This window comes from Rhinichthys klamathensis, unplaced genomic scaffold, assembly GCF_029890125.1.
Source record: "Rhinichthys klamathensis goyatoka isolate OS25496 unplaced genomic scaffold, OSU_Roscu_1.1 h1tg000603l_1, whole genome shotgun sequence".
Taxonomy (NCBI): domain Eukaryota; kingdom Metazoa; phylum Chordata; class Actinopteri; order Cypriniformes; family Leuciscidae; genus Rhinichthys; species Rhinichthys klamathensis.
The window spans coordinates 52989-76443 of NW_026607058.1; the positions used below are offsets into that span (position 1 = coordinate 52989).

The window sequence follows — 23455 nt, forward strand, 5'->3', positions numbered from 1 at the left end:
TATGCAGGGTTCTAAATTAACTTTTTTGATCACCAGCCAACGTGGCTGGTAACTTTCTAAAGTTACCAGCCATTTAGAATTTCCACAAGCCACATTTTTTCCAGTGAAAATAAGAGAAATTATGAGTGCCACTGAATGCATTTGATCATTTTATTAACATTGTTGGCATGAAAAACACATATAAAGTACAATACAACACAGAAAGTGCAAACATTTCATTTCAAGTTTGGGATCTATCTATCTATCTATTAGGGATGTGCACGAATATTCGAATTTTCGATCTGTATACCGATATTTTTTCGCAGTTATAATTAAATGCACTGGGTGGAGCGTTTATCAAGTGGATTGTATTTGATCACATAATGTCGTTGTCTGCCTCGCGAAGTTTGGAATTACTTAGATGAAAATGATAGCCTATTACAAAATGGAATTACGTTTAATCAATTATTATTTAAACTGAGTTATCATAATATCACCACCACAATGAGAAATCACATGAAATCCAAAGAAACACCAGTCGACTGAGGAAGCAGCTGTCCATCACTGCATTACGACTGCAGGTCAGCAGCTGTACCCCGATATCTTCTGGTAGTAAAATGATTTTGAGACATATGCTTCCTTTAAGTTTCGTCGAGGGAGACAGGTTTAAGAACAGAAAAACGCACGCTGTTACTTCACTTTGCACACACACACACACTCACACACACGTGTCTCTGCAACGTATGTGTCAGCGCAGCGCGTTTTCTCACTCGAGCATGTGGATATTATGGTTTTTCTCAACATGAACGTGAAACAATATAAACACGATAATCATATGCTGACTCGATCATGTAGCTACGTTCTGTACGATAACTGCGCAGTCTGCTTTTCTTTTTTTCTTTTGCGTCTTTTCCCCGTTTGCGCTGCTTGAGCTTAAATGCTTTTGTTGTTAATATTTTTTGTTGTCTAATGTTTTCAACTAAAAGAAAACCTTAAGATATATAGTAAGCTTGTTGTGTATATTGCCTAATGTATAAGCTTGTTCAGAAATAATGACAAAAACCTTAAACTTAAAAAAAATAACGTATCTCTCGTTAAACGACATTTAAATTTAAACCCAGAAGTCTGTCCCAACCACCGCCGCATTTAGTTTAATCTTAACTTCTTACTTTACTTTACTAGCTCCCTCCTCTTTCAGTCTATGCTCCCTGCTCTGGCTCGTTCTTCATCTTCCTTGTGTTTTCTGGTGGACGGACGCGTTCGTTCGTTTCCAATTTCCATGATCATTTCTCGCGCTGGTTCTACGCGCAGCCAATGGGCGTATGAAACGCCATCACGTAGCATTACGGCACAGTGTTCATGGGAAATGTAGGAACGAAGTACTGCCAGGGGGATAAATGACCGAGAACAGAGCCTTATGCATCACCGGCCAAACTGGCTTGTAAGTTTTTATTAACACCCGCCAAAATGAATTTTAACCCGCATTTGGCGGGTTGGCGGGTGTTAATTTAGAACCCTGTCCGTATGCATAACTGAGAACGCGTCACTTACGCCAAAACAGCATCCAATAAAATTGCGCACTACGTACTTTCCACATGTATTAAGTATTCTACATAATACTTCCTTCAAGGATTCAAGGATATAGAATACAGTAGTAAATAATACTTAAAGACATAAATTGCAAAGAATTCACAACAGCCGCCCCCACATTTGAGCAGCAAATGTGCAATTTAGGAGAATTCTTTAAGAGTCTTTGTTGTCCTCTAAGGCTGGCAACAGAACAAGGCGAGCAACTGGCCTGGTGTACACCTTACCCTTGATAAGAACATCAGCTGTTCTCACACATCCATCTTTACTGACAACAATCTTAACCACTTTACCGATAGGCCACTGAGCTCTGGGAAGTTGTGGATCAACTATTAAGACTACTGAGTCTACTGTCAGAGTGTCTGATGGTTTGTGCCATTTCTGGCGTGTCTGGAGCGTAGGCAAGTAGTTCCTTGTAAATTGAGTCCAGAATTGGTCCACAAGATTTTGACAATGGCGCCATCTGCGCCGCCCCATTTCTCCTGAGGCATACGCCACCTGTGGAAGCGATGCATCCCGCCGCCCCATGAGGAGAAGGTTTGGTGTAATGGCGTCGAGGTCTGCAATGTCTGCTGAGACATATCCGAGGGGTTTCGAATTTAAAATGCCCTCTACCTCAACTAAGACAGTAGACAGGACATCTTCTGAGATGGACTGACTTCCAACTGCCACTTGGAGAGCAGCTTTAATGGAGCGGACCTCTCGCTCCCAGACGCCACCAAAATGAGGAGCATTAGGCGGATTGAACTTGAAGAGGATCTGGTAATTGGCTAACTGCTCTTTTAATTGGGAGTCCATAGCTGCAAAGGCTTCTCGCAGTTCTCGATTGGCACCACGGAAGTTTGTGCCACAATCTGACCTGATCTCCTTTGGTCTGCCACGTCTGGCTATGAATCGCCGAAGAGCAAGCAAAAAAGCATCCACATCCATGGAGTTGAGAAGCTCTATGTGGACAGCTCTTGTGGTGAGACATTTGAAAATGACACCCCAACGTTTCTCAATCCTTCTGCCTATTTTTACATGATAAGGGCCAAAACAGTCCACTCCTGTAGAATAAAATGGGGGAGAGAGAAGCCTGAGCCGCTCTGGTGGCAAATCTGCCATTCGTGGTACTTTAGGCTGAGCTCGCCATCGTTGACAGGATGAACAGTTAAGCTGGTGGTGTTTAATAGCTTGACGTCCCCGCAAGATCCAGTATTGCCTCCGTATTTCTGCATACACTCGTTCTGTACCTGGGTGCAACAAGCGCTCGTCGAAGTCTTTAATGAGAAGCTTTGTTGCTGGATGCTGCGGATCTAGCACTATCGGATGAATTTGCTCAACATTTGGGCTTTCCAGTCTCCTTAAACGTCCTCCAACTCTTAGTACATTAGTCACTGGATCCCATTCTGGAGCAAGACACATCAGTCGACTGTGGTTTGGTATAAGTTTTTGTGTTTTGAGGGCTGCTATTTCCTCAGGAAAACTCTGAGTTTGACACTCTCTCAATAGGACCAGTTCTGCTTCGTGATGATCAATGAGCTGGGTGTTTGTTGAATCATCTGTCGCTTTTTGACATGCTAGTCGAGTTGCCTCCACTAACTCTTTCCATGTGCTGAACTGAATGGCATGCGGAAGGGTTTGATCTGGTTGCGTAATGGTTAGGCAGCAGATAGTGAGACTCTTCAATTCAGGTAACCCTTCTGTCCTTGCCTGTTCAGGTCTCTTTGGCCAGTGTTCGGAACTCAGTTTTAGAAATGATGGTCCCTGACTCCACCGACCAGGCACAGTAAAACTTAAGAGAGGTTTACCTCTTGTGATATCGTCCGCTGGGTTCTGCTGCGTGTCCACGTACCGCCAAGCACTGTGCTCTGTCAACTCCTGTATTTCTGAGACTCGTGTTCCGACAAAGACTTTGAATCTACAAGAGTCTGACTGAAGCCACTCCAGCACAGTTGTAGAATCTGTCCAGAGAATTGTCTGCTGGATAGTGAGAGTGATCTCATCTTTCAAAAGTTTTACTAGCTGTGCTCCCGCTAATGCTGCACATAGTTCCAAGCGAGGCATGGACTGTTGCCTCTTGGGAGCAACTCGCGATCTAGCAATAACAAAGGAAGTATGGACGACATCTTCTTTGTACTCAACCAAGTAAGCTACTGCCCCATACGCCCTCTCGGACGCATCGCAAAACACATGGAGGTCATACTTCTGTTGTACATCATTAGGAACCGATGCGTAACAGCGAGGAATGGTTACGGCACTAAGATGCTGTAATTCACTTTCCCATGCGTTCCAGGCAGCACGAAGATCCGGAGGTAAGTTTGGGTCATCCCATTCTCTTTTTTTGGACCATAGCTGTTGAATGAGCACTTTTGCTCGTGTGGTGAAAGGCACAATGAACCCCAAGGGATCATACTGAGTTGCTAGCACTTGATAGGCTGTTCTCATGGTTAGTGCTGCATGTTCAATGGGACGATAGTGGTATCCTAATGTATCAGCAGCACAATTCCACCTGAGACCCAAAGTTGGCTCCATTGGATCAGTCCTGTTCTGCCCAAGCCATTGTTCTGCAGCCACAGACCTTGCTTCCGTGGGTAGATGCGATATCACTGATGGCTGGTTACTGGCCCATTGTCTGAGGTCAAATCCACCTTCTGACAGGAGATTGCGCAGTTGATTGCTTGTTAGCTTGGCCTCGGATGCGGTTGGAAAGCTTGCCAGATAGTTGTCCACATAAAAACTCTGTTGCACTGTTTGTAGAGCACCTGGGTAACTCTCTTGGTTATTCTGAGCATGCTGTTGTACAGCAAAAATGGCACAACATGGGCTGCTGGTTGTACCAAATGGCAAGACCTGCCATTCGTAAACGTCTGGGCAGTTCTCACAGTGTAAATCTCGCCAGATGAAGCGGAGTAGAGGTCTGTCCTCAGGCAACAGGCGAACCTGATGGAACATTCCACGAATGTCCGCACTTACAGCCACGTGGTGTTGTCTGAATCGCAAAAGGACCCCCAACAATGATGGGCCGAGTGCAGGCCCTGGCAGAAGCTGATCATCAGAGACAGACCTTGATACCTAAATGAGCAATTGAAGACCAGTCTTGGTTTATCATTGTGACACACCAGGTGGTGGGGAATGTACCAAGCTTCCTTTGACTTGGTAACTTCTTCAGGTTGGAGCATAGTAACATAGCCTGCCTTAATGAGCTTATTAATCTCACCAGAGTATAGAACAGCTTTCTCTGGGTCTCTCTGAAGTTTCCTCTCTGTGTTCCTCAGACTAGGCATAACTGATTGCATCGTGCTTATGGGTTTTGGAACACCTGGTCTGCGGAGCAGCGGGGTGGCATAACGTTGAACTTCTTCAACCTTAATCCTCTGCATTCGGCATTCAAGAAGTTTAATTGCCTCTTGATCTTCCTTGGATCGAACCACCAGTTTCTCATTCCGATAAGGCAGGACATCAAGTTGCCATAACTTCTCAACATTACGACAGAGCAAGTCATTGGGACAAGCAGTTGACACGAAAAGACACTGCTGCACTGAGTTGATGCTTGGTGTGCCCTCCTCGGCTCCTTGTAGGGCCCACCCCAGAGCTGTGTGCACTGCAACTGGACCACCTTTAGGTCCTTGGCGGACTGGCCTATCCGCTGTGAGAAGATGGACATTGTCTGATCCAATCAGTACCAGTGGACGCACGTTATGGAATGACTGTAACGGAAGCTCTCTGAGGTGAACATACCGTTTCTGAAGTCTCTCCACTGGATATGATTGCTCTACCAGGTCCAGACCCGAAGAACTGAAGGCCCCAAGTATCTGGAAGCGCCTCTTCGGTTCACTCTTTGGAGAGATTTCCAGGTTAACATTGGACCCGGAAAGGTGAGTGATATCGGATCTTACTGTGCGTAGAGCCAGTGTCTCAGGTTCACCCTCCAACTGAAGCTTGTGGACGGCCATTGGCAAGATCATGGTTCTCTGCGCTCCATCATCTAGTACAGCGTAAGTCTCCACTGACCTGAACTTGCTGTGTAGCAACACTGGAACCACTTTGAGAAGCACTCTGCAGGTCGCACTAGAAGGGGTGAGGTAAATGCGACTCTCTGATGTGCTTGATGTACTGTTTGTCGGATCATCACGGGCTATACGGTGAAGCACCTGGAGATGTATTCCACCACAGTCACTGCATGGCTTTTTAAGGTTGCATATATCAGGGACATGTAATCGAGCACATCGCCAGCATCGCTTTCCATCAGTAATCCATCTTTGTAGGTCAGCAACCGACTGCTCTCTGATGTTATCACAGCGAGTAATGTAGTGCTCTTTACTGTTACAAAAGAGGCAGTGTACCTTGAATGGTTTCTTCTGCTTGAGCTCTTTGGGACGCGTAGAAAGCATAGTTTCGGCGGGGGATGCACCGTGATAAACGACTAGACTTGGTCCCTTTGTTTTATATGGGGGTTTCTCTTTCCCGACTCCTGGGAGTTTCTCAAGCTGGTAGCGCTGTACTAACCGAATAGACAGTCTTTGCTGCTGTGCCTTGACTTGTAGCCATCCAGCGAAGTCCTGCAAATTATAAGGGTTAAGACTTATGGAGTTGAGCTTCCCCTGTTGTTGAAGGAACTCGATGAAGCCATCCCGTAGATACTTTGGCAGCTTGCTGAGTAGGCGGTCTACATGTGAGCAGCAATTAAGCTCCATCCCTCTGGGTCCTTCTAATGACAGCAGCATGCTGACCAGGAGATGAACTCGCAAAGCAAAGCTCTGAAAGCTGTGGTTATCATTGGGCTTGACATCTGATGATGTGAGGATGGCTGCTATCTCACTTTGAGCCAGTTGGTGTGGCTGACCATACTGTAATTGAAGTGCTTGCATAGCTGCGGAATATGGATATAAGTGATGCCGGCAAGACTGCGCGATCATCTGAGCTTCAGGCAGTTTAAGATGTTCCAACAGGACATGATATTTATATTTCTCTGTTAGTTCTGGGTAAGGCTCAAGCAAATTGTCCAATGCCAGCTTCATGTTAGCAAATTCCCTTTCACTGTCACATGTGAAGTCTGGAATTTTAGGTTTAGGGGGGCTATACAATGTCCGCTGAGGTATATTACCACCCGGTGGAGCTGCAGTCTGTGCTGGTATCAGCTGTGGAGGAGGAACAAATGCAGCAGGGCTCACTGAAGGGAGTAAACCAGGAATCATGTTTTGAGAGGGTAACGTTGACGTTCTCTGATAAGGAGGGCCATAACTGAATGAAGTAGATGCATTCACTGGCTGTATCTGCGAATGTGGTGCTGCAAGATAGCCGTAAGGTGTCATGGGATGCTGATAAACTGGTACTGGCGAAATCAGCTGCTGCTCAACGGGCTGGACTGATGGTGCAGCCTTATTCACTACAGTTTGTTCATGAAGGGGCAAAAATCTGGCAGAATGAGATGGAACTGGCTCAGATAGTGGTGGTAGTAACAGATGAGAGACTGGAGATACTGTACCAGAGGATATAGGAGAATACACTAAACCTGTAGTTCCTGATTGGTTTGGATGAAGTGGAGTGAATCCAAGGTTGCAACTCTCTACCTCTGCTCTAGGAACAGCACCTGTTCTATGTGACTTTTCCTCATGTCTCACTGATGTACATACAGTAGCCTGTTTGTCGACATGTAACACCATGTCATGTGAGCGTATAGGCGGAGGGCTTGATGAACCAGAAGGTGTCGGAGATGACTGTGGTGCTAATGTAATAGCCTGCTCTGGTTCATTGTCCTCATTTTCCTCTTCTTCTCTCAAGAATGATTTGATGTGTTCCATCATCACGTTTCGGCGGTGCTTACGTTTCTTAAGCCGCTCTAGTTTCATGAGAAGATCGTCCATTTCGAATGTCTCCTCTTTCTCCCTCTCATGCATGGATTCCATGAGTTTTGTCAATGAGTCCATACTCAGTACGTCCGCTTGACTCGGACTGGGCGTGTCTCGATGTCCACCTTGGCTGGAGGCTGCATCTGCTTGACTAGTATACACTGCGTCTGCTGCTCCTCTCTGCTCCTCTGACTCCCTCTGAACAGGACTGGAGGAAAGGGCAGGTCGGTGATGTAAGTCAAGGATGTAATCCTCAAGACGCTTGGGGGTTTGACGTCGACGTGACTGTCTCACTTGAACATCCGTATGGGGAAGTGATGCTGGTTTGTCATCTGATGACATTCTGAAGCAGTCAAGCTCCGGCTCGAAGGACCATTTGTTGGGGATTGCCCCACTGAATGCCGTTTCTTTAATGTTCGTAACCACTTCAGTACTCTGATCAGGGAGTAGGAGTCATCATATCTTTTCCACCTTTTATTTATGTGCAGGGTTTTACCATATAAACATATGAACTATGCATTGGAGGTAGTTTCTGCAATAAACAAGTAAACAGAAGTAAATAACTAAATGTTAAACATACATGCACACATACTGTTGTGATAAACAGTACATTACCAATTAAACAATTTCAACAGCTCTCTCAAAGTGTTTAGCAGAATAAGAAACAAGCAAACAGAATATAACAGAGCATATAAACAACTAAAGGTACATTATACAACGTCCTCGTTATGTTATTAAAGTATAATAAATATAGAATATCTTATACAGATGCATACATAGTTAAACGAAGTATGGCCAATATTAGCAAGATAAGCCACGATGCTAGCGGCACTTTCACGTGCGTTTCACATGTCAAACTAATATACATATAGTTGCGAAACACCCGCGACTTACAGGCTTAATGTTACAGATAATCTCATAAACATCCAGTATTACGAATATAAAGTCAGGAAATAAACTCACTTCGTCAATAACTTTTGTCCTGCACTCAGAGATACTGCACGGGTGGATAATTGCGTCATATTCTGACTGCTCCGTATGCATAACTGAGAACGCGTCACTTACGCCAAAACAGCATCCAATAAAATTGCGCACTACGTACTTTCCACATGTATTAAGTATTCTACATAATACTTCCTTCAAGGATTCAAGGATATAGAATACAGTAGTAAATAATACTTAAAGACATAAATTGCAAAGAATTCACAACATTACTGATTCATGATAGCTAACACTGTCTTTCATACATACATACATTAAATTTACAACATCAACAAAACTAAAAATTAATTTTCCATATTTACCTCCTTGATTCTCACTGTTTTGTTTGGTAAAGTAAATAATATTTAGTAATATTATCATCATTTCCCTATTTTCATTTGATGTGTTATACATTCTAATAATTGTATCAACATAATATTCTTAGAATGCCAAGGAAAGAAAAAGAAAGAAAGAAAGAAAGAAAAAATCAAGGAACTCTCTGATGCAGCCAAAGGAAGCATCCCTCTCACAAGTTGGCTGAAAAGAGAGAATAAAAATGCAGACTGTACTGTTAAATAAAATTTAAAAAAATTGAGGGCCCTTTTTGGTCCCTCCGCCCCTGCCCCTGAGGAGGTCTGTGCACGCCACTGCTCACATAACATACAAAGCTATGCACGAAATACCCCCTTCTTATATCTGTGACTTAGTCAACCTGTACGCGCCTTCCCGTTCCCTTCGGTCTACTGATTCTCTTCAGCACACTCCCTGTAGATTAAAATCTATGGGGGCGAGCGCTCTCTCTGTTGCTGCACGGTTATAGAATGCACTTCCTCTTATTGTTGGAGATGCTACATTAGCCAGTTTCAAGAAACTGTTAACTCATCATTTTAACATTGCTTATACTGTCATGATTACTGTGTTGTACGTACTGTAATGATTATTTTTGTATTACTCGTGTACTTCTGTATTTTATTTGTTTTTACTGTTTGTAGCGCTTTGGGTTTTAGAAAAGCGCATTATAAATAAAATGTTAATTCACAATCATTCTTTTAAATAGTAGCCTATATTATGCCTCACACGAAAAAAGTTAAATAATAATACAATGGCAAGCCATAGCATCCTGTCAGTAGTGCGTAAAATGTTTCGAAATAGTTGACTAACGATACTTTTCAGAAACTTCCATTATGCTTCGTGACTTTTTTTTATATGTTACTCCAGGCACTGAGTGGCTTTGTCCCAAAGATAAGTGGGTGATCTACGAAAAACGAAGCCTCACTTTCTTTTCAGTAATGCTTTGCCTGTGGTAATCTGGGAACCCAGACCGCTATTCTACGGGTTTAAGTTCGTCCATTTACAAACATTTTTTATCTAGCCTGTAGCCTATATTACATTATAAATTAACATTAAAATGTGAATTATCAGAAAACTAAACATATTTAGTAGGTACAGTATCTATCTATGTATCGTATCCATCTATCGAGATAGAATGAAAAATTAAAAAGCGCATACAAATGTTATAATTTATCATAGGTCATAATTATTTTTTATTAGTTAAGCAAGGTGCAAAGAAGAAAAAAGGTAAAAATAAATAGGCCTAAATAAAAACAACGTACAAAAAATAGGTTACCATGTAATATTTGTATATATTGCATTCATTCATGTTTAGGTTTCAGTATGAACATTTTCAACTAAAAAGACTTTTGTGGGCAGTCCTATTTTCAGAGGGAGGGGTTTGCCACCACTATATAAATGAGTCCGATATGGCAAAGTGGAAACACACAACCCCTGGCTCCGTCTTCAACAAGCATGTCTTCTCTGGGTCAAGCTCTTTCTCGAAGCAGGTTAAGTCGGCCTGATGCGTTTCAGGTGCAGAAATCTCACAGCCAGCCTCCTGAGGTGACTGTCCTGGTCATATACACCGGCGGAACCATTGGAATGATAAAGGGTGATGATGATGGAGGTAGGCTAGCGCTCACACACACCTGCCTGCATGAGGGTTCACATATGATATAACAATATTGTACACTAGGTAGTATATATTGTGTTATGTTGTTTGACACGTTTATGGGATTATTTGTTTGCTGATTAAGAGGGAGTCGTTTAAATGGTCGGTGCAAATATTAATGCATGGGTCTATGGAAAGTATAGCCTATCTTTAGGATGAACCTATAATGTAGGCTATTAACGCCATATGTGATACATTTCAAACCAATTGGCATCTGTATATGATGCTCTGCATCTCTAGTTCCAATTTAATTCCAATTTTCTGAGCATGTGCTATGACTTAACTAACCTGTACCAAGATTATTTTTCATTTATTACTGTATAACTAAAATATATTATATTTTACGCTTAACTTAAAGTGTTCATTCGTTCCACATTGCATTTGTACTCTAGTACCAGGCCTTCATTGTGGTATTCAGATGTATTGATATTTTTTTAACGAATGAAAAATAAAATAAAAAGCCAGCATTCCCATTTTTAATGTCGGGTCATAATGACCAGAAGTGTGAACTTTGAATTTTTATTTTATTTTACATAGCTACCTTTAGAACAACCGAATCAAGCCCAGTTTTTTTGTGTGCATGTGTATAGATAGATAATGTAGAAAAAGTGACAAAACGTTATGCAGCTGAGATGAAGGGAACCATGTATACGGAAAAGTCGATTGGGGTCATATAGACCCCAGGACCGATTGAGGGTTAAATTACAATTGTCAGTCTAATGATTTTAATGATTATCAATGGTAACATTTTTTTGTTTTATTTTTAAAATCTAAATAAACCATTTCTGCATCTTCGGTGGATGTATATTAAAATAATGTAGCCTATCATGACCACGTTTACATGCACAAGTACGCCAATAACTCGCCAATAATATTTTTAAATAACCTGTTGTCCGGGTTTACAAGCCCTTAAACAGTATTAATATGTCTTAAAATCAGATGGGTCTTAAATATTTTAGTCACATTATTTATTACCACTAAAATGTCTCCAGTCTGACAGACCCAATACAATCATTGGACAGATCGAAAAAAAATGTCTCCCCCAAATTATAGTGACTGCGTCATCAGAGAACTACAGTACAGGTGAAATGATGACATAAAGAATCGCATGCGCAGGGTAAGATTTGTGAAAGAGTACATGAGATTGCAAACGTAAAATAAATTTGCATGCGCAAGAGAAGATTTGTGAAGGTGTAAATCGCCCTTCAAGTGTAAGAAAAAATTATTTGCAGCATTAACTGTTATTCGTAAGTGTAATTCACGTGTTTTGAAGCTGCAGCTTCATGCTAACGCAAAATAAATAAGATCTGTATTCTTCAGACTTATTTCATTTTTCCGCGCTTACACTTTTGGCACGGTTTTTGCGCACAAATGCGGCCAAAAGCATTGCAGGCATGTGAACAGCAATTTGCAAGCAAAAACAACAGAGGCAGGAACTGCAAAACAGATTAATTGCGTAAAATCAAACTTTGTGTAAAAAAATAAACTGTTGCAAATGTCTAAATGACTTGTGTGCATGGGGTAAAAAAAAAGTTAATAACCCGATCTGGAGTGCGTTTCCCGAAAGCATCGTTATCCAACTATGATCGCAATTTCCATTGAACTCTATTGGTAACGACGGAACTTGCGACCATAGTTGGCTACGATGCTTTCGGGAAACGCACCCCTGGGCCGGGTTTCCCGATAACGATGTATCTTAAGAGCGCTCTCTACGTGCAAGGTTACGAACGCTCGCCGCAATTCCACGCACGTTTCACAAAAATGCGCTTAACATGAACGCGCGAGAACGCGTTCTACGTGCTACTTAAGCGTCGCTGTCCATTCGCGAAGTGCTGAAATATAACCTTATATGGAATCGTATTCTGAACGTTTAACCTAATAATTGTCATTTGTTGTGGATTCGAAATCAAGACAAGTATATGGATATAAAACACCTATACAGGCTGACAAAATTAAATGGCTGAACAAAAACAAAAAAACAAGAGAAGAGACCTTTCAAAAAGATAAAAATCAATGTCCTTTTAGAGGAGATAGAGGGAAACAAAGATTTTATTTTTAACAGATTTAAAGGACACCATATAAATAAGGAAAAACAAAACATCTGGAAGGACATCACATTGCAAATTAACAGCAACCGTGTTCAAAGATCAGGGAAGGAGGTCCGCAAGAAATGCCCAATACATGGCTGGTTTTCGTGCACGCAAGTCATTGACAGATTTTTTTTAATTCATCCCTATTTTGCCCGGTCTTTAAAGCATATTTCCCAGATTAGCCTACTTAATTTAAGTTTTTGGTTCATTCGTTTAATTTAGATGTGTATTTCTATTTTTTTCTTCCCTTTTTAATTATTTCATTTATTCATTTAAACAAACACGAGTAGTCTACAACAAAGTGTACAATAAAGTACAATCAAAACCTATATATTATACTTACGTTGCAGTGTAATCTGTTAAATCTAGATAAAAGTGTAATCTGCCGGTTGTCCTGCAGGTGACCTCATAACTCTGTCTTCTTACGATGCACTTGGGGATTTACGATTACTCCAGAGCACTCGTAGTTCTACGAAGATTTTCAAGTGCTACTTAAGTTACGATGCTTTTGGGAAACAGACCATAATATTAAGATCAGTCGTACGATCGTTTTTACGATCAACTTAGGCTTACGATGTTTTTGGGAAACGCAGCCCTGTACAGTTGCGTTTCTCTTTACCTGCGCTTCCAGTTTTGGCACGATTCTCTCACTCACTGAAGCTGCGTCCCAATGTGCATACTATGCCCTAAATAGTATTGAAAAGGATGGATAGTATGCACATTGGGACGCAGCTTGAGTTTTGCAAGCGCGAAGAGGAGGGCGGGTCCACTTTCATCATGTAGCCAATCAAATTCTCGCTGACACTCGATTTACTCTGATCTGATTGGTTCAATGAACACGCCATTCACCAGAACACATCTTTATCTTTATTTGGCTCAGAAATGTTCTCATTGCCGAAATAGTACGTTTAATGCACACATGTTAAATAAATAAATAAACGATAAATAAATAAATCATGATTGCTTAATAGGCTGTTCACCATTAGGCTGACTATATGAGCCAAAACTGAATTTCGAGCTTGTGTGTAAGTTTCTGTGTATTCGGTTCATGTATTCAGCTCATCAGGCCATATCAGTTTGTAATCTTGATGCTGCTGAATGTAGGCGTAGTATCTGCACTACTGTCTACTGATCAGGGGGGATTCCAGAATTAATTATTATAATTTTACTAAAATGAGTTAAAATAATATTTTTTCCCTTTAACATGTATTTTAAAGGGGTGGTTTATTATGATTTCACTTTTCTAACTTTAGCTAGTGTGTAATGTTGTTTGAGCATAAACAACATCTGCAAAGTTACAACTCTCAAAGTTCAAAGCAAAGGGAGATATTTGCTTTTAAAGAAATCGTTTTTTAATGACTACAACAAACGGCTGGTAGGAACTTTTGTTTTTATTTTTTTATGCAGTAATAATAACAAAAACAAATTAGGACAATAATAAACAATACACAGTACAAAGGGTTACATTACATAAACATAAATAACATTAAACTAGCTTAAATGATTGACACCATTTCAGAGTCTTACATGCAGTGGAGTTTTTAGAGTTCTTCAAAGAATTTAGATACATATCACAATCTTTCTTAAAAATGAAAAAAAGGTGTTTTCTTTGAAAATTTACACTTGTGAATATAAAATTTGGCAAGAAAAAGTAGCAAGTTAAGAACAAATTTAAAATGAAAGGGGTCTAATTTCAGAGTCACCAAAAAACTCTTTTTTTTTGGCTTATACAGAAGTTTAAAGATAGATAACTTTTAACAAAATTTGAGAAGTCAACCCAAAAGATTTTGCAATACACAAATTAATAATTGTCTCATCAAACTGATGACAAAAGGAGCACAAGGGGGAAATACTATTATTAGATTTAGCAAATTTATAATTAACTGGGTAGCAATTGTGAATAATTTTAATAGAGACTTTTTAATAGAGAAATTTTTTTTTTGCTGAAGGAGCCAGAAGTTCTCCCATACTATATCATCAAATGTATTATTCCAAAAGCTTACACAAGCAGTAAAGAAATCTGATCTCTGTTAAGAATTGAGTGAATTTTCTTGTTTGACAGGCTGCTGAGAAGACATTGATCAGCAAATAGATTAGTGTTGTCAGAAATAGGTGGAGAGCATAAAGGACCTTTAGGGCCAGGTGTAACTAAAGGTTTCACACAATCAGGAATTACACCAAAAACAATGGCATATTCTCTCTTGGGGGGACTGGAAAAGAGAATTCTTGCATAAAGTGTTCATAAGAGAGCAAGACACCCCTTTCATCCAAAAGTTGACTCACTAAAAGTATATTTTTATCAAACCAATTTAAAAAAAAGAGAGATTTATTTTTATATTTAATATTTTGATTGTTCCAAATAAAATAGCTATGTGGAGAAAAATTATAATTATATATTAGGGACCAGCATATTAAAGCCTGTTTATGAAAACTAAAGAGTTACCATAGTTGCAGTGCAACAAAAAATACAAATCTCCAACTGAACTGAAAATATAATTTGGGATAATATTCCAAAAATATGTATAGGGTTGTTCAAAAAATATTTTATCCACTTAATATTGAAAGAATTATTAAGAGTGGAAAAGTCCAATAAGTCAAAACCACCCATTGTCCGATCAGTTATCATAACACTTTTTTTAATTAAATGACTTTTAGATTTCCAAACAAAGTTAACTATCATTTTGTCCAGCATTCTACAAATCTCCACAGAAACATCCAGAGCCATTGCAGATAACCCGAGATGAGCCATTGCAGATAACCCGAGATAACCCATCTGCTTTGGAAAGCAACACTACCGGTTATAGACAGATCACGCTGTAACCAAGAATTAAATTTGCGTTGAATAGACAGAATAAGAGGTTCAAAGTTCAGTTTTGATCTTTTTTTCTGATCTTTACATATAATTATACCCAAGTATTTAACTTCTGATTTGACTGGAATGTCACAGACTTTAACATCAGTGGAATGTTTAATAGATACAAGTTTACATTTGTGAATATTAAGAACTAAAGCAGAAGCAAATGAAAAGAGATCAATTAAATTTAAAGCTACAGAAACTTGATCTTTATTTTTCAAAAACAGAGTTGTGTCATCAGCCGATTGGCTTATTAATATTGATCGGTTTGCAAGAGAGATACCTTTCAAATTACTACTTTGAATGTGGATGGCTAATAATTGCATAGGAAGCAGAAAAAGATACGGCGATATTGGGCAGCCTTGACGGATGCCTATGCCTATTAAATCTATGAGTACCATGCTGTAATTTAATTGAAGCATTGGCGTTATTGTACAAAGTTTGAATTGCATTGATAAAGTTGGGGCCAAAACCAAAAATATTCAAAGATTTAAGAATAAAAGGAAACTCAACGGAATCAAAAGCTTTATAAAAATCAAGAAAAAACAAGAAACCGTCATCAAGGATCAGATCCGAGTAATCTAAAATATCAAGAACAAGTCTAATATTTGAGATAAGTCTGTCTTTCATGAAACCTGACTGAAAGTGATCAATTATATTATCTAAAACACATTTAATTCTTTTAGCAAAAATCATGGCTAGTATTTTGTAATCATTATTTAACAAGCTTATAGGTCGCCAATTTTCAAGTTGAGTGGGGTCCTTTTGAGGCTTAGGGATCAGATTTATAACACCCTGGGCCCTATTTTAACGATCTGAAACGCAAATATCAAGCGCGAAGCGCAAGTAACTTTGTGGGCGGGTCTTGGGCGCTGTTGCTATTTTACCGGCGGGATAAATGACTCTTGCGCCCGACGCAAGTTTAAAAGGGGTTGGTCTGAAATAGCTTCATTATTCATAGGTGTGGTTTGGGCGTAACGTGAAATAAACCAATCAGAGCGTCATCCAACATACCCTTTAAGAGCAGGTGCGCATGTTGCATGGCGGATTGCTATTATAACGGCGGATTTACCAAGCGCGCGCCAGGAGCGGTTCACAGCCGAGGAGACCGACGTTCTTGTCAGGACCGTGAAAGACAGAGAAGTGACGTTGTATGGGGATGGGAGAAACCCACCCAAATCAGCGTCGGTTAAAACAGGCGTGGGAGGGAAAAAAACTACATTTTTTTTACATCTTCATGGACACCACAATGATTTCCCTCATGTGTTAATATTTTTCCTTGTTATAATGTATGATTTGCAAAAATAAAAACTCCTGCATCTGTGTTGATGAGAGAATCAAAGTGTATGCGCGTTGTGCACCCGCTACATTATGGCCAAGCATGCGCGCTTAAAATAGCATTATGAACAACGCGCCACTGACTTTAGACTAGGGGCCCTATCTTGCACTCAGCGCAATTGACTTTGTACACCGACGCATGTATCATTCCTATTTTGCACCCGCGCAAAGCGGACTTTTCCCTCCACAGACATACATCGGTTAACTAAGAAAAACACTTGCGCTCGCGGGGGCGGTTCAGCGCAAAGAGGAGGCGTGTTCCGGCGCAAACCTTCCATCATGCTATTTTGCTGTTCTATAAAACAATTGCGCCACTGACCAGAAAAAACCTAGTCTAAAGTCAGTGGCGCGTTGCGCATATATTCATATGCTATTTTAAGGGCGCGTGCTTGGTCATAATCAATGTAGCGTGTGCACAACGCGCATACACTTTGATTCTCCATCTACACAGAAGCAGCAATTTTCATTTTTGCAAATCATACATTATTACGATAGATAGATAGATAGATAGATAGATAGATAGATAGATAGATAGATAGATAGATAGATAGATAGATAGACAGTTTATTATAAAAGCATACATCTAGCTTACACATTAACCCAAATTACCATACGCCTGTTTAACCGAAGTTAATTTGGGTGTGTTTCTCCATCCCCAATGTCACTTCTCTGTGTTTTACGTCACTGACGAGAACGTCGGTCTCCTCGGCTGTGAACCGCGCCTGGCAAATCCGCCGTAATAATAGGAATCCGCTATAGAACAAGCGCGCCTGCTCTTAAAGGGAATGTGAGATGACGCTCTGATTGGTTTATTTCACGTTACGCCCAAACCACACCTATGAATAATGAAGCTACTTCAGACCAACCCCTTTTAGATTTGCGCCAGGCGCAAGAGGCATTTATCACGCCGGAAAATAGCAACAGCGCCGGGATCCGCCCACAAAGTCACTTGCGCTTTGCGCTTTGACACTTGCGTTTCAGATCGTGCGCTGGGTGCAAGATAGGGCCCTAGGTTTTTTTCTGGTCAGTGGCGCAATTGTTTTCTGGAACTGCAAAATAGTACTAGGGAATGTTTAAGCCGGCCGAAACACGCCTCCTTTTTGCGCCGACCCGCCCAGGGAGCGCAAGTTCATTTCCTAGTTTACCGACGTGCGTCTGTGGAGGGAAAAGCCCGCTTTGCGCGGGTGCAAAATAGGAATGATACATGCGTCAGTGTACAAAGTCATTTGCTCCGGGTGCAACATAGGGCCCCTGAGTCATAGAGCTTGGGAGAGTTCCCTTATGTAGGCTTTCTAAATACACTTGGAGAAGAAATGGAGAAAGAATATTTGAGAATTTCTTATAAAACTCTGTGGTCAGACCATTCCAGGAGATTTATTAGGTATCAGCTTATCGATTGCCTCAGAAATATCTTTAATTTGAGTAGGAGATTCACACAAACTTTTGCCAATATCATCAATTTTGGAAATACGGTCTGAGTCAAGAGAATTAAAAAATAAGTCTAAATTTTGTTGAGTGTCTAGAACGATAAAGATTTTTTATAAAATTCTTCACAACAATTAGAATGTCTTGTCACAAGAAATGTCTTTATGATCTTTTGAAACCACTCCATTTATGTTAAGACTATTTATAGAATTGAGATGATGTAGTATCCTCAGTACTAATAAATAAACAGCAGACATCGAGGTAGCTTATCTGGGAGTTTACTGAACACCAGGCATCAATACAAACAGTGCCAGCCAGTACAACACATGAGCCTGCAGATTCTTCCTCGGCTATATACCCCATACTCCTTTGACTGAGCTACTACTGCCACCTAGTGTACAATTCTAATATGAGAAAGATAACTCTCCCCATCTACCACATTCCTTCCCCCTTAAGCTATTGCCTTCGTCCAAACTCCCAACATCACCCTACCCCAAATCACTTTAACATGTGCTAGTCATAATTTAACTCTAACACCTTTTTTTTTTTTTTTTTTAACACTCATAGTCCTTCAAATAACTTGGTTTTGAAACAGTTCTCAGCGACCGGCGTACCAGTGCAATCGAGGCTAGTGACTGCCTTGGAGTACCTGGAGGTTGAAAGTCCATCACTACTGGTTTGGCCTTTTCTGAAACAGGTTTTCCCACACTCTGAGTATTTGTCTCTGGAACACCGCAGGTTTCCTCGGGAATGGATGTCTCTGATGCTGCAACAGCTGCCGCTGAAGATTCAGACAACCCCAAGGGTTCCATAATCTTTGGTTCCATAATCTTTGGTTCCATCCAGTCCTTATCCTCAGAACTGGCCAATATCTGGTCGACATGTCTGCGCACAATGTTGCCCCCTCCTAACATGACCTTATAAGAGACAGGACCTGTTATCTTGATAATGAACCCGGGAATCCACTTAGGTCCATGACTGAAATTCCTTGTGATCACTGCATCTCCCTCCTGGAAACTTCTCCCGGAACCTTGCTTGTCATGATGTTTCTTTTGAAAGCTCTGTTGCCGTTCCACCCTCCTTCTGCGGTCCGGATGAATAAAGTCTAATGTCGATCTCAACTTCCTGCCTTGTAACATTTCAGCAGGCGACAGCCCCGTAGTGGACTGTGGTGTAATGCGGTAACTAAACAACACCCTTGATACTTTAGTGGCTACGCTTCCCTCTCCTGCCTTCTTCATCATCGCCTTGAATGTCTGGACTGCGCGTTCAGAACAACCATTAGAGGAAGCATGATAAGGAGCAGAAGTGATGTGTTCGATCCCATTCTTCTGCATGAACTCTCGGAATTCTGTACTCACAAAACATGAGCCGTTATCGGACACCATTGTCTCCGGTATTCCTTGATTGCTAAAGCTCTTCCTTAGACATTCAATCGTGCTGGCTGAAGTTGAGGTATTTACAGGGTACACATCCATCCGTTTGGAATGCGCATCCATCAGCACCAAAAACATGTGTCCCATAAAAGGTCCTGCATAATCAACATGTAATCTTTGCCAGGGTTTGCTCGGCCACTCCCAGGGATGAAGAGGTGCGGGAGCTGGAGAATTACGATGTTCTTGGCATGCTACACATCGTTTAACGACCGCTTCAATGTCTGCATCTAACTTTGGCCACCAGAAGTAGCTTCGTGCTAATGCCTTCATTCTAGTGATGCCGATGTGACCGTGATGTAGCTGCTGTATCAAGGCGTTCCGGCCTGGCGGCGGCACCACTGCCCGTGAGCCCCACAGTACACATCCACCTTGCACACTTAACTCTGTTTTCCTCACAGCATATGGTTGGAAAACTGGGTTCCCGTCTGGTGGCGGCCAACCATGTTGGACGAATTGCGCCACTCTGGACAACACCGGATCTCTGCTTGTCCATCTGCTCATTTCTGCTGCTGAGACGAGGGTCACATTCTCCAACATCAGCATTCGCTCCTCCTGCTCTTTCTTGACAGGCGGCTGAGGTAGAGGAAGTCGACTCAACGCATCCGCATTGCCATGATGTTTTCCGGGCTTGTAAACAATCTCGTACTCATACGCTCTCAAGGCAACAGCCCAACGTTGTATACGAGGTGAAGCCATTTGAGGCACAGCCTTCATCTCATTAAAAAGAGCCAGTAGCGGTTTGTGGTCCGTGCAAATGACAAACCTTCTTCCATATAAATATTTGTGGAAACGCTGAATGCCAAATATCACCGCCAGACCTTCTTTGTCCAGTTGGGCGTAGTTTAATTCAGCTGACGTTAATGTCCTAGACAGGAAGCTGATTGGTCGTTCCTGCCCATTTGGCATGCGATGCGACAGCACCACACCCACCCCATAAGGAGAAGCATCGCAGGCTAGGATCAGATCTTTTTGGCTGTCATAATGTACTAACACATCAGACGACAGCATGAGTCGCTTGGACTCCTCAAAAGCGTGCTCCTGTTCGCCCTTCCATTTCCAAGTGGTTTCTTTCCTTAATAATTCATGTAAAGGCGACAACAATGTTGACAGGTGTGGCAGGAACCTGTTGTAATAGTTAAGCAGTCCTAGGTACGCTCTCAGTTCTGTGACATTAGTCGGTGCCGGTGCTTCTTGTATTGCCCTGACCTTATGTGGCAAAGGATGAAGTCCAGCTGCGTCTACCTTATGACCAAGGAACTCTGCTTCCTGTTCCATGAACACACATTTGTTGCGCTTCAAGCGAAGACCAGCTTCCTGGAGTCGTGTTAACACCTGGTTCAGCGTTGCAAGGTGACCCTTGTCACTCTGGCCCGTCAGCAAAATGTCGTCCAGATAGACGGCCACATTCGGGATGCCGGCCAACAGACTCTCCATCATTCGTTGGAATATGGCTGGACTGGAGGAAACACCAAATGGAAGACGATTCACCTGAAACAGACCCTTGTGCGTATTAATAGTGACATATGGCTTAGATGTCTCATCAAGTATATCTCTTGCTGATATGCATGGCTCAGATCCAGTTTACTGAACCTTTTTCCTCCTGACAACTTCTCAAATAAGTCCTCCAATTTCGGTATTGGATACTGCTCAAGCTTCGATACCTGGTTGACAGTGAGCTTATAGTCACCACAAATACGCACAGAATTATCAGCTTTTAACACAGGCACAATCGGTGCTGCCCACTCTGAGAACTTCACTGGCTCAATAACCCCCTGGTTTGTGAGTCTTTCTAACTCCACCTCCACCTTTTTCCTCATGGCATAGGGCACGGCCCGGGGTTTATAGAACTTTGGACTCACCCCTTCTGTAATGTAAATTTTTGCTGGTGGACCCCTCCAAGTACCCAGTTCCTCCTTGAACACATCTTCATTTTTCCGTAGCACATACTGCAATGTTAACTCTTGCTGCTCCATCTTATTTATACTGACACAGTTAATTCCCAGCTCCTTTATCCATGCCCTACCTAACAGGTTTGGACCTGGCCCGGTTACCACCACTACTGGTAGCTGTTTGACTTGGTCTTGGAACCTCACAGTCACCCTTGCCGCTCCTAGTGTTGGTACTTTTTCGCCCGTATAAGTTTTCAACGTCATTGAGCAGTCGTGCAACTCTTGGGTGTCCCCCACGGTCCATAACTTGTCATATTCAGCCTTTGACAAAATCGTCACGCTACAGCCAGTATCCACTTCGAATTCCACAATGTTCTCATTTATGTTAAGCTGCGCCGTAATGGGATCGATTTTCGTTAACTTTGGTTCTGTTATATTGTACATCGTAAATACATCTTCATCACTCGTGACATTCTCCACAGATTCACTTATGTGATGCGCCGACTGATTTTTATCGTTTCTAAACCTTCCAGACTGCTTGTGCTTCCCTCTTCCCTCCCCCTTAAGCCACTGGTCCGCCAGAGGCGAGGATTTGCACACTCTCTTCAAATGTCCCTTTTTACCACAGCCATGGCACTTTTCATTGACAAAACGACAGTCTCTTGCCATATGTTCCCCCCCACACCGGTAACATGTCAATGGTGTTGCTTTTCCTTGCCATTTATGGTTTGACTCCACATTATGCACTAGCAGTTGATTACTAACATTACTCCCGACACCCTCCACCATTTTCAATTGCAAATCACGGACATCCCTATTTGCTGTCTCAATGGCCAGTGCTACTTTCAACGCTTTTTCAAATGTGAGCTCAGGCTCCGCCAACAATCTCCTCTGCATGCGATCGTCCGCTATGCCACACACGAGCCTGTCGCGTAGCATCTCTTTTAACTTATCGCCATAGTTGCAATATTGCGCGAGCTCTCGCAGCACTGCCACGTACTCCATCACCGTTTCATTCACGGCTCTAGTCCGCGAATTAAACTTAAATCTTTGGACTATTTCACTGGGCTTTGGGTTATAATGCGACTGCAGCAGGTCCGTCAAATCTTTATATGATTTTTCACCAGGCCTGTTCGGGCTCAATAAGTTCCTCATTAAACTGTATGTCCGACTGCCAACAGAGCTCAACAATATTGCCCTCTTTTTTTCCTCATCCTCAATCCCATTCGCCACGAAAAAATGTCCCAATACCTCGACGTATTCCTCCCAAGTTTGGGTCTGACTGTCAAAAGCAGTAAGTGTTCCTACCATCGCCGTAGCCATCTCTACGTTTGGGTTAGCGTTAGCTGCCTCGTCAATCCACTTCCGTCAAATTTCCGCGTGATTGACTCACAAGCTTCTTCCGAGCTCAACCGCCATCCTCGTCGCCAAATGTAGTATCCTCAGTACTAATAATAGACAGCAGACATCGAGGTAGCTTTATCTGGGAAGTTTACTGAACACCGGACATCCATACAAACAGTGCCAGCCAGTACAACACATAAGCCTGCAGATTCTTCCTCGGCTATATACCCCATACTCCTTTGACTTAGCTACTACTGCCACCTAGTGTACAATTCTAATATGACAAAGATAACTCTCCCCACATCTACCACAAAAACATTAATGCCTAAATAATATATTTTTATAAAACAATTGTAGGCTATACAGGTCTATATAATTTACCTTATAAATATAATTTCATTTAATTTTAAAATTCATCCATATAATATTGTCTCAATGGTTTAATATGTTATATTCAAGTAATGATTAATAAAAAATAGTTTTTTAAATGGGCTCAGTTCTCTCCGCATTGGATTGTGGGAAATAGTGCTTCAGCAAGTGTACATCGAATGTACACTCGAATTCAGAGAGGATTGTGGGTAAAAGTAGTGAATGAATGTAGGGAATGATGTTGTTCACTCAGAATTCGGACACCACTACAAAATGGCTGACACCCGATATAGTGCACTATATAGTGGATAGGGAGCGGTTTCAGAC

At 41.7% G+C, this 23455-nt stretch overlaps 1 pseudogene; it reads right to left on the reverse strand.

Moving 5' to 3' along the window:
• Positions 1-18644: 18644 nt before the first annotated feature.
• On the reverse strand, positions 18645-22981 carry LOC130075793 (uncharacterized protein K02A2.6-like; annotated as a pseudogene).
• Between the last annotated feature and the right edge of the window lie 474 nt (positions 22982-23455).